General features: G+C 41.5%; 1 protein-coding gene across 2 annotated transcripts in view; it reads left to right on the top strand.

The window, feature by feature from the left end:
* The window catches only part of ELMO1 (engulfment and cell motility 1), a 292,489-nt gene that overhangs the window by 68,808 nt on the left and 210,734 nt on the right, over positions 1-12,947 (top strand). The gene's annotated exons all lie outside the window — the stretch shown is intronic.

Here is a 12,947-nt window from a genome sequence, read left to right as displayed (position 1 = left end):
ACCCTTATTTCTCTAAGCCCCTCTGGCTCTGTCACCTCATACCTTGCCAACCTCTCCTTCTCTTTTTCCAGTCCTTACTCATCCTCACCCCCTCGGCCCTCCCTATTGGAGTCACTCAGGGTTCTGTTGTGATCTTATCTCTTCCTTCAGTCTCCAGTATCGCCTCTCTGCCGATGACATTCAACTCTACATCTCCTTTCTGGACCCTCCCCCCCCCCCCCCCTCCTCTTTGGTTTATCTGACTGCCTTTCCACCATCTCCTCTTGGATGTCCTCACGTTTTCTTCAAAATCAACATTGGAAAAACTGCAGTCATTGTTTTCCCTCCTTCTAAATCTTCATCACACCTTCATCATCATCATCATCATTTATTTATATAGCGCCACTAATTCCGCAGTGCTGAACAGAGAATACATTCACATCAGTCCCTGCCCCATTGGAGCTTACAGTCTAAATTCCCTAATATAGACACACACTCACACACAGAAAGACAGACAGACAGAGAGGAGGACAGACAGAGAGATTAGGGTCAATTTTGATAGAAGCCAATTAACCTACCAGTATGTTTTTGAAGTGTGGGAGGAAACCGGAGCACCTGGAGGAAACCCACGCAAACACAGGGAGAACATACAAACTCCACACAGATAAGGCCATGGTCGGGAATTGAACTCATGACCCCAGCGCTGTGAGGCAGAAGTGCTAACCACTAGGCCACTGTGCTGCCCACCTTGATCTCTCCATTGCTCTTAACACCACCACCAACTCTTCTGTTCCCCAACTCCACTGCCCCCCCACATTCAGTATCTCGCCCAATACTTCCAACTACGTAACATTGCCTGCATCCGGCCATTCCTATCTCAGGATGCTACCAAAACCATTATCCACGCTCTCATTATTTCCTGTCTTGATTACTGTAACCTTCTCTTCAGCGGCCTCCCCCACCTCGCCTTCCTTTGTTCTATACTCAACGCGGCTGTAAGACTTATCTTCCTTTCACACAGCTCTTTTTCTGCCTCCTTTCTCTGCCTTACACTGGCTTCCCTTCCCCTACAGAATCCTTTTCAAACTGCTCACCCTCACCTACAAGGCCCTCTCACATTGTACTGCCCCTTATATCACTAATCTCCTCTCCATTCACTCTCCTGACAGTTCCCTGCGTTTGGCCAAAAGCGCCATCACCTCTGCTCCGTACTGATCACCTAATCCCACTCCAGGATTCAAGATTTTTCCTGGGCTGCTCCCTCCACTGGAACGACTTCCCTCGCTCCATCAAGATGTCTCTTAGTCTGTGCACCTTTCAACAGGCGCTTAAAACTCTTCTGCTCCTCCGAGCCTACTAGCCATCCATCTAACCTTCTCCTTGCTTGCTCTCCTCAACTCCCTCTTCCCTGTATGTGCTTGATTTCCTCCCTTGACTCCTCTTGTCCCTGCTGTCTGCTTGTCCTCCCTTTAGTATGTAAGCTCTTACAAGCAGGGTCCTTTTCCCTCCTGTCTTTATACCATTTTTTCTCCTCCAACTTCACTGTACTAGCTTATGGATAAGAATAATAATAAAAACCTCTGGACCTCTGTTGTCCCTAGACACAAGCCTACTGTACTCAATGCTCAATCCATATCTGCATTACAAAATTAAAATCCCTCAAGAAATAGTTATGAAACTCAGACACTGTGTGAAAATACGTTTTAAGAGACCTGTGGTTCACCATCTTATTTCAATATGTTTAAGAAAGATCTTGAAAGAAATTATCTTAAAAATATCTTATTTTTGTGATTATTGCAAAATCTCATTCCTATTGGATCAACTTGCATTCTAAGGTACTAGTGCTTTACTGGTAATAAACTGAAATTGTTACATATATAAGGACAATGTTAAGTGCTATAGATCATTTTTGTAACTGATCTTTGTTAAAATCCTTAAGGGAGTAAAATTACCATTTTCCTATATTGTCTGACCAGTGTTCCATATAAAGATACAAAAGCAACTGCCAAGGCACAGCCCTCTCCGCATAAGACCTAGAACACAACCTCTGATGCACAGCCCTCTCTGCATAAGACCCAGAACACAACCTCTGATGCACAGCCCTCTCCGCATAAGACCCAGAACACAACCTCTGATGCACAGCCCTCTCCGCATAAGACCCAGAACACAACCTCTGATGCACAGCCCTCTCTGCATAAGACCCAGAACACAACCTCTGATGCACATCCCTCTCTGCATAAGACCTAGAACACAACCTCTGATGCACAGCCCTCTCCGCATAAGACCTAGAACACAACCTCTGATGCACAGCCCTCTCCGCATAAGACCCAGAACACAACCTCTGATGCACAGCCCTCTCTGCATAAGACCCAGAACACAACCTCTGATGCACAGCCCTCTCCGCATAAGACCCAGAACACAACCTCTGATGCACAGCCCTCTCTGCATAAGACCTAGAACACAACCTCTGATGCACAGCCCTCTCTGCATAAGACCCAGAACACAACCTCTGATGTACAGCTCTCTCTGCATAAGACCTAGAACACAACCTCTGATGCACAGCCCTCTCTGCATAAGACCCAGAACACAACCTCTGATGCACAGCCCTCTCTGCATAAGACCCAGAACACAACCTCTGATGCACAGCCCTCTCTGCATAAGACCCAGAACACAACCTCTGATGCACAGCTCTCTCTGCATAAGACCCAGAACACAACCTCTGATGCACAGCCCTCTCTGCATAAGACCCAGAACACAACCTCTGATGCACAGCCCAAGCAGCTGCACACAGCTTCCACTTTTTAGATAACTTTCATTTTTTAGCTTATGCAGCTGCTTTGCATATTTTATTCAATACATTGCTCATTTTTTCTGGTGTCTGTAGTTTTCAGCCTTGTCTTTTTATCATCAGAATTGTTTCTTCTTATTGCTTCCCTTTTTAATGATGTCTGTGCACTGCACATGCGTTTTACACTTCTCTGTATTTTCCACTTTTCTGTGTATCCAGCCAAATGGATAAATGTGTTGAAGGTAAACATAGGAAAAAGGAATTTGCGGTCTGCTCTGGTTAGAAAATGTTGTTTTTCCACAGATAATGACAGTAGTAACGTCATCTTTTGGCATTTTTAATTCCATCAGTCTGGGCTGATCTGTTCTGCATTGCTCAAAAGTGCCGTTGCAGGGATTTGAAATTGCTACTGAAAGACGAGGCTTAATACCAAAGTAGCAATAGCTTGACATGTACATTTTATTTGTACTCCTCAACTTACAAATGCATACCTGCCAACATTTACCACACTCTTTACGCCAGGACCTAATCTCCCTGAACCACTTCTATTTCTGGGGAGTTTACACCACGGGTTGGCAACCTTTTTCTATCGGTGCGCTGGCAAAAATCTTTTGAAGCCCAGGTGTATATGTGTGTGTGTGTGTGTGTATATATATATATATATATATATATATATATATATATATATATATATATATATATATATATATATATATATATATATATATATATATATATAATGTGTTTGTGTGTAATATTTTTTATATATCAAAATGGTTTGTATAACATGTGGTGTATTTCTGTTTAGTATTTTTTGTGAAGACAAATCCCTGCTTTATTAAGAGTCTGTTTAGGATTATGTAATTTGCACAAAAGTTTAAAACAGTCCTTGAAAGATGAGTAAAATAAACAATAGAACCATAGGCATTTGAGCTAGAACACATGCTGACAAGAGTTGAAGACTGTTTGGATGATGCTGAGTTATACGCATATTTACACACCAAAAAAATATTTACACCTATATGCTGAGTCTTCTGAAGGTGCATCCAGCCCAGCACCAGTAGCATATACACCAGGTTTACGTTCAACATACATACACCCAGATACTTACATTCAACCAGGTCATAAGAAAAGTTTTTTAATATCATCTGTTTTTTTAGCCAACAGCTAATTCGCTATTTGGTTTGATTTAAATGAAAAACCCTCTTGAATACAGCAGGTATAATCTTCCTTTTCACGTACGAATGAAAGTAACAAAGGTTGTTCCTAAAATCAGCAAACAAATTCGTCAAACAGGCGCAAGTGTCAGATAGACACATAGATGTAGAGATGTGTGTTTTTTTCTGTGGGAATGCACAGTACAAATTTGGGTATTTTATGTCAAGCAAATGGGCGTATGCCCAGCTCAGCATGAGTCCTTGTGTGTTTTAGTATTGTGGTCACAATGTGTATAGCACAGTTTCAGTGCTTGTCCTCAGAACCCAGATACAGTAAACTTCTAATAGTCTGTCAGGGAACTTTTACAGCTTCCTTCTTTCAGTGACTTGCGTAACATTGCAGCCGAGTTGCTGTCAATTATAATTTTCTAACCTGGAACAGGCTTTTACTCTGCTGACATTTTTGCAAAAGACTAGAACAACTTTGAAAGCAATTGAACAAAATTCCTGGTAACATACAGTGACATTACACCAAAACATCAGCCTTATTTACTCTTTATTTTGATAAATGTCTCCAAGTTTGAGACCTTTATTTAGAGCCCCTATTTCTGAATAAGTTCAAAATTAATTTCAAGCACATTTTGACAGTTTTATGACCATTTTGGGCTCTGAAAGTGATTGTCACCATCACACAATGGTAGCAGACAGTTTTTGTGCTCATGCAATTTCCATTAGACTAGTGGTGCTCAGTCCATTTATTTAAAAAGAGCAAAAGAATAAAAAGCTTATACCCTGAATGTCAGTGTGTTATTGATCAGGCACCAATATGCCATGTTGCTCGTCCCCTTAAAGAGGTGCATATGTGACAATCTGGGGATCGAAGAAACTTATCCATTGGTCCTGACCCTCAGGTTGCACATCTCTGCATTAGAATACAACCTATCCATTCACTAGAAATTAATTGCATCACTGAGACATCAAGCAAAGACTGTCCATTCATGGTATTTTCCAACAGTACCACATGTTGATTTGGGCCAATTATTAGCTGCCCTAACTACAGCACTTCTAAAATACAAATACTGGTAACTTATTTGAGGATCTGCTAAATATTTTGTAATTAATGCTACCTACTGTAGTCTTGTAGTCAGCAGATCTACAAATCAGTTATCTTCTATTTAACAGTTGTAGCAGTTACTGTTTGTCATGTGAGTGACTCATATCAGATGTAGGATGTATTGATAAAGTAGCCGAGGAACATCATATGTATTTTGGTAGGGTTTGGCACATAACTGACACTCTAAATGATCTTTTATCTTAAAGCTATTTGTAACAGTAACTAGTTTGAATGTACATATATTGCAAATTTATACATTGTTAATGTGTTTGTGTGTGTAGCATGCTCTTTTCATTCACTGTTGTATGCTGTGCTGTTTATAAGTAATTTAAAAAAAAAGAATACCGCTTAACCTACAACAGTAAAGGAAAAGCATGGTAAGTGAACTTAAGTAAGACATCAAGGGGATGGGATATTCATAATCCTTAAGGGAAATTGTATTATATCAAGATTATTACATAGAGACCTACGATCCATAGTACATTACATAATACATTATTAGACAAAATCTAATAATACAAAGAACAGACATCTACTAATAGATTACACAGATAGCTTAGTAATGCAGATAGTAATGCAAGTTATTTACAGGACTGTAAGAGTGAAGGTAATGGACAACGTGAAGAAATCCTGAACTCAGAGGGTGATGCAATAGTAGAAGGTGAACACGAGGAAATCGGGCTCTGTCTGTGAAACTTACATCCTAAATCAATGTGGGAGCACACATATAGGGTGTCACAGTATGGGGGAGTGGAGGTGATGGCAAAGGCTTGCATAAAGAAATGTGTTTAAAGGGCATGCTTGAAGCCTTGGAGGCTAGAGACTAATCTGATTGGGTGTGGGAGATCATTCTACAGAAGTAGAACAGCCTGGACACAGTCCTGGAGGTAGGAGTGGGAAGAGGTTATCCGTGTGGAAGTGAGGCAGCGGTCATTGACACAGCAGAGGGGCGAGAATGTTTGTGGGTAGAGATGAGGTTTTAGCTATAGGGGGGCAGAAGTTTTTCTAATAGCTTTGTAGGTGAGGATGAGGAGTTCAATTCTGTAGGCCAAAAAAGCATCCACAGAGGAGGTTGGGAGGGGGTCAATGTGAGTATGGAGGAGTGGGAAGAGAAAAAAACTGATGGAAGGAGATATGATGTATGGACTCAATTTTGGAGGTGAAGTATGTAGCAAAGTCAAGGGGAGAGGAGGTAGTTGAAGGTTGCAAAGAGGGGACATGGGGTTGGAGGATTGGGAGAAAAGGAGAGCCTTTAAAATAGAACTGTTTAGAGAGTGATCTGGCAGAACTGTATGAGAAGAGAATTAACTTAAAGTGAAGGATATCTTCATGAGAGCGCATCTTTATTCCCAGAACTGATATGTGCTGCTGGCAGGGCCGGTGCTAGCCTCCATTGGGCCCTAGGCATTTTTACAAAATCGGCGCCCCATCCCTCCCCTCCCCCTGCGCAACAATCGGCGCCCTCCTGCCCCTCACCCCGTCTTTCCTTACCTCACCATCGCCGCCTCTCTGCTCCGTCTCCTCCCCTCCACTCAGTGAGTGGAGGGGAGGAGAGGAGACGGAGCAGAGAGGCGGCATTGGTGAGCAATAGCCTCTTCCCCCCTCCCCCGTGCATCTGAATGCTGTGCGGCAGCCGTGACAGGTATGGTCAGCGGTCGCCGCACAGTTTTAAAGTAATTTTCATTCCCCTCCAGGCGCCCTCCAGAGCCCGGCGCCCTAGGCAAGTGCCTAACCTTGCCTAATGGGAGCGCCGGGCCTGGCTGCTGGAGCTTTTTTGAACATATCTGGTAAGCTTGGAATGCCGTGGTGGAGGCGGAGGTTGACAAAGTTTGATAGTGACAGCTGGGGCGACAGAGTCAAGGGCAGTGGTAAGGGTGTAATTGTAGAAGAAAACAGCCTGACTTAGGCAGAAAAATGTAGTGATGGGGCAGATGAATGAGACAAGGAAGGAGGAGAAAGTGGTAGGATCAGTGTCATCCAAGTTGTGCCTGGTGTATGTAACTTTAAGGGAGGGGGAAGATGAGGGGTGGGGAGATACTATAAGATAGGAGATGGTGGTCAGAGAGAGAAAGTTAAATTGATTAACTCTGAGGCAATACAGGTGAGGGAAAAGATGAGATCAAGGAAGTAGCCACTGCTGTAGGAGGGAGATAAAGTCCATTGACAGAGATCGAGGGAAAGAAGTTTGGAGGCAGCAGGGTTGGAGGGATAATCATCATTAGGGATGTTAAAGTCCCCCAAGATGGAGGGAATGCCAGAGGAGAGAAAGTGAGGGAGCCAGGTGTTAGAGTGATTGAGGAATTGAGAGAGTTTTAGGGGTTGGTAGATTACAGCCACACAGGAGCATGCCAGGTGGGCGAGGTATATAGAATGGACCTCGAAGGAGGAGAAAAAGAGGGAGGATTCAGTGTTAATAACCCAGAAAGAGCAGCAGGGGGAAAAGATTCTAATGCCACCACCTTGCCAGCCCCCAGGTCTGGGTGTGTGGGAGAAGGACAAGCCCCCAGTGTAGTGGTAGGGGATATTTAATTGGGACATAGCCAGGTTTCAATGACTGCAAGTAGGTTGAAGGAGCTATAAATAAATAGTTCATGGATGTAGACCAATTTGTTATGTACTGACTTGACATTCCAGAAAGCATAGGATAGAGGGGAGGAGAGATGTGGAGGTTGTTGGGGTTGCTTGATTGAGTGAGGCATGTGATCAGGAGAGAATGGGACAATAAACTGAGCTAGAAGGGGACCCCTTCAGTGGGCAGAGGGATGTGAAGTTGCTGCTGGGAGGGAAGTGGAGATGGGGCTGATCGGGAGATACATGGTTGCCAGCATTTTCAAATTATTTCGAATAACCCATTGTTGCCTAGCATGTCACACGCTATGCAGTTTAGCTGAATCTTGGTGCTCTATAACTGCCATCCAGATGCTAACCAAAGAACTGTTATCTAACTGTAGTAAATGTACATTATTAGATTGTATCGCTGAGTTAAAGATTATACACATAGTTATTAGGTGTCTTCCTCTTCAATTATAAAAGGATAGTTTGCAGATTTACCATATAGATGTTTGATATGCTTTATATAATAATAAACCAGAGTTGCCTTTTCTTTTCTTGTATTTAACTAACTGCTCATAAATATAGTGCACTGACTTCAAAAAATAATTTTGTTCAAGTGTTAACCAGGGGTGCAAGTACATTCCATTGCTCACAAGTGTAGAATGTAGTAACCTTACAGGAGCAGCTATTTTTAGTTTAGAGCATACAGTTTATGTTGCTTTGTACTTTTTTTATAAATATTTTTTGTTCTGTTTTATTAAATCACCATAATAGTTCTAGTACAGGTTTAAATGCATAAGAATGTGCAGCTTTCACATGTTTTCTAACCAGGACAAGCGAGAAGATTCTAAGGTTTTAAGAAAAAGTAGGTGAAAGAAGAAAAGGAATTTTGCAGAAAGAAAGGATTGTGGCAAGAGAGAGACACATTTTAGTAGGGCTGGAGTTGATGCTGCAGTAGGCATTGTCTATGAATATGAAGTAGGACAGAATTAAAGGGACTGAAACTTCAAAAATAATGTATCAGGCTTAATTGTGTCTTGCGCAGGAAAATGTATATACTAGACATAGTTATTCACTTCCTCTATTAAGAATATGAGCAAATTTAATGTGTCTGCACCTCTTTGTCTGACCTTTTTGGTTCTTTCTGGATTTGGCCATGCACCTAGTGATGATGTAACCGACCGTCAATAATGTAACACAATTCATTTTCCTGTTCAAGCTATTCTAGTGTGAGGATTTTCACGTTAAGATTGACAGGAGGATCTGGAAGGTGATAAAGGTATTATTGGTAACAAAACTCTGGCAGCTATAGTGAATGGTGATCCCTGTAAGCAGACTTTGCAAGTTTTATTACAAAAATATTTTTATACATTCACTTCTTAATTTTATATTATTATTATTATTATTAATTTTTATTTATAGGGCGCCACAAAGTATCCGTAGCGCCGTACAAGGACAAACAATGGCACAGTACAAGGTGAAACAGCACAGTACAAGTAACAGTAAGCACTATAACTCTGGGGGCTCAGGCACAGCATGAAAGAGAGGGAGGGGAAAAGTGAGTATAGGCAGGTAACTATGGCCCAAGAGGGTGGGCACGGATGACAGGTTGAGAGTCACTGAGGGGAGCGGAGAGGAGACAGAGGGCAGAGGGACTGAGAGGAGGTGAGCTGAGTAGCTAGAGAGCGCAGTTAAAAGTGATGGAAACAGAAGGTAGGAGAGCCCTGCTCAAAGGAGCGAACAATCTAAAGGGAGGGGAAGACAGACAGACACATGGATGAGACGGAGAGACGGGAGAAACGAAGACGGAGTCGAGGAAGGGGGAGAAGGGAAGAAGGGATGAGAAAGAGAGGTAGCCGACCGGTGGGAGTTTACAACAAACCTTTCTTACACTTCTATTTGTTATAGTTATAATTTATAATAGTCTCAATAATTAGTAATGATGAGTCAGTAGCTTCTCTTGTTAGTGTCCTCAGCCACCAAATAAGACAAGAGAATGCATATAGTGTAGTATGTGAAGTTGCAACGAGCTGTTCAAATGATGTCAATAAATATACATATTTAATTGAGAGAAAGAAAGGGCTTATCTCTCTTTTCCACTTATTCATATCGTTGTCTGTAGATCTTTTTTCTATTTCTTATGTAAAATCCAATTGGAGATTTACACCCTCAAAGGGTAACACAGCTGATCTGGGTAAAAAATAAGCCACCCAGTGACCAATACATGTGAAGGACCATTTATCAAATTTATTTTATATATGGTTAAAAACTTTTACATCAAATATAAAATAATTGGCATATCGGTATCCATACTGACAAGAAGCTTTGATGGATGCTGATGTCTAAGTTCCGGGACCGTTAGTTTTACAAAGATTTCACAAAGATTCCATCCGTTCAAAACAAACTGGATGTTAAAATGTCATCTGATTAAAAGAGTAATATGTGGGTGGTCCTCCAACGCGTTTCATCTATGACTTCAGGGATATGGGGCCCCCATCATTTTGACCTTTTATGTATAGTAAAAACATCAAGCACAAGTTGTTACCAATTTGCAAAGACTAATTATTTCATAATGGACAAATGGGATGCTGGTTAGCACTTCTGCCTCACAGCACTGGGGTCATGAGTTCAATTCCTGACGATGGCCTTATCTGTGTGGAGTTTGTGTGTTCTCCCCGTGTTTGCATGGGTTTCCTTCTACCCTCCAAAAACATACTAGTAGGTTAATTGGCTGCTATAAAAATTGACCTTAGTCTCCCTTGGTCTGTGTGTGTGTGTATGTTAGGAAATTTAGAATGTAAGCTCCAATGGGGCACGGACTAATGTGAGCTCTCTGTACAGCGCTGCAGAATTACGGCGCTATATAAATAGCTGATGATGATGATGAATGGTGGACAAATGATCATTAAGATATATGTAAAATAAATCTAAATCTTTTTTTTTACTAATCCAATAACATTATCTGATTGTGAGTGATGCATAAAACATAGCTTATTTGATGTTTCTTAAATATTTAATAACTTACTGGTAAAAAATGCCATCTGCTTGTGCTTTTCCCAGACACAACATGGGGGGGAAAAACATCATTAATCTTTTAATGTCTATATTAAATATAGGTCAAAATGGAAAAATATAGGGAAAACTCTTCCTAAAACAAAGTATTTGTAGTAGTTGGCTGACCTAGAGAGGAGATTAACAAAACCCAGCACTCTTTACCGTGTATGTGGTGTTTGCTGGATCCTAAGGGCGGTCAGATTAATGGATGTCAATGCCCCTCCCATGTAAATGTAAATGAATGTATGTTGCTGCAACCCCATTCATAAGATTGGGAAGTTCATGGTTTGTTTGATGGAGGCAATCAGTTTGAGAACAAAGCACAGTGGTGTGGGACCTTTTACATGCATTGGGGACAGCTGCAGATTGACCAAGTTGCACATATAGTTGTGGACAATAATATTGGCACACTTGCAGGTTTGTTATGATAATGCACCATTTTTCCAGAAAATTGTGAAATATGTATTTCTTTGGTTTGCAGTGGAATGTCATAGCTTGTTCCATACAGAAATCCTTAAATGTCACTAGAAGTAGTTAGATATAATTATATCTTTAAGCAGGTGATTCTCCACTTTGGAGCGGAACTCACCCGTGATGAGTTGCAGATGTCTGCAATATGAAAGCACTCATTACATGAGCTTGAATAGAGAAAATGACTCACTCTCAAGTTTTGTGTCATATGTACTGCAATGAGCATGGCGAAAAAGAAGAAAGCTAGAGAATTGTCTGAAGATATCAGACAGAATCTCAAGGCTACAAATCAATCTCCACAGACCTTAATGTTCCTGTTTCAACTTTAGGTAATGTTAGGAATTTTAAGGCCCATGGCACTGTAGCCAACCTCCCTGGATGGGCCACAAGAGAAAATTTGATCAAAGATTGCAGTTCGGGATTGGTCGAATGGTGGAGAAAGCACCTTGATCATCATTTAAACTTACACCATCTATTGCCAACTCAATGAAAGGGGGTTATGCGGTAGGAGGCCCAGAATGGCCCCACTGCTGACAGAGTGATATGAAAGTCCAACATCTGAACCACCCAAATACCTGCTGGGAGAATGTCCTAAGGAAAGAGGAGATCAAATTAGAGCTTTTTGATAAATCTCATCATTGCTATGTTTACAGACAGCACAACTAACCTTTCAAAGAAAAGAACACCAACCCCACAGTCAAACATGAAAGAGGTTCAGTGATGTTTTAAGGTTGCTGTACTGCATCTAGCACTGGGTGCCTTGAACATGACATCATGAAATCTGGAGATTACCAGGACATTTTGGAGCGCACTGTTGAACCTAGTGTTAGAAAGCTGGGGCTCTGTCGAAGCTCATGGATCTTCCGACAGGACAGTGATCCCAAGCAAACTTCAAAAAGCACCTAGGAATGCTTCAAGACAAGACGCTGGACTGTTCTGAAGTAGTCATCAATGATTAAAGATCTAAATCCCATTTATTACTTTGTAGAGATCTTAAAACAGCAGTTGGGAGAAGGCACCCTTTAATTTCGGTTTATAGTCCGATTTATGAAGTGACTCTTGTTGGGGAGGTGTGTCAATGTTAAATAGCATTCACCTTTCTCTTGATTGTGTTCTTTGTCAGCCACCACTTATTGGAAAGACCTTGAAGCTCAAACATGTGCAATAGCTCCTCTATTGTTTAAATATTTTAGTCTAATTCACTTCCTGTGACAACACTGGGGTCATGAGTTAAATTCCCAACCATGGCCTTATCTGTGAGGAGTTTGTATGTTCTCTCTGTGTTTGCGTGGGTTTCCGACGGGTGCTCCGGTTTCCTCCCACACGCCAAAAACATACTGGTAGGTTAATTGGCTGCTAACAAAATTGACCCTAGTCTATGTGTCTGTCCGTATGTGTCTGTCCGTATGTGTCTGTCCGTATGTGTCTGTCCGTATGTGTCTGTGCGTATGTTAGGGAATTTAGACTGTAAGCCCCAATGGGGCAGGGACTGATGTGAGTGAGTTGTCTGTACAGCGCTGCGTAGTTAGTGGCGCTATATAAATAAATGGTAATAATAATAATGCACAGCACAGGACACTGAATGTGATAAATAGGCTCAGCAAGAGAATCACAATTGTAAAATCTACTCATGGAGTCCTCTTATCAGAAAATCTTCCTCTTGGCCTTCAAGCTTGAGTCCACTTATTGGCAATAGACTTTTCGGCCTGTAATATCAGAATCAGCAGCTGCAAATTCAGATTTTGCTTCAAGCAAAGTTATCTCAATAGCCTTCAGCTGTGATGAGCGCCTGAAAATTTAGCATATGTATGTGTGAATGTTACTTTAAGTA

Source organism: Mixophyes fleayi, chromosome 5 (genome assembly GCF_038048845.1).
Source record: "Mixophyes fleayi isolate aMixFle1 chromosome 5, aMixFle1.hap1, whole genome shotgun sequence".
NCBI lineage: Eukaryota > Metazoa > Chordata > Amphibia > Anura > Limnodynastidae > Mixophyes > Mixophyes fleayi.
The sequence above is the reverse complement of the archived record's forward strand: the minus strand, read 5'-3'. Positions and strand labels throughout refer to the sequence as shown.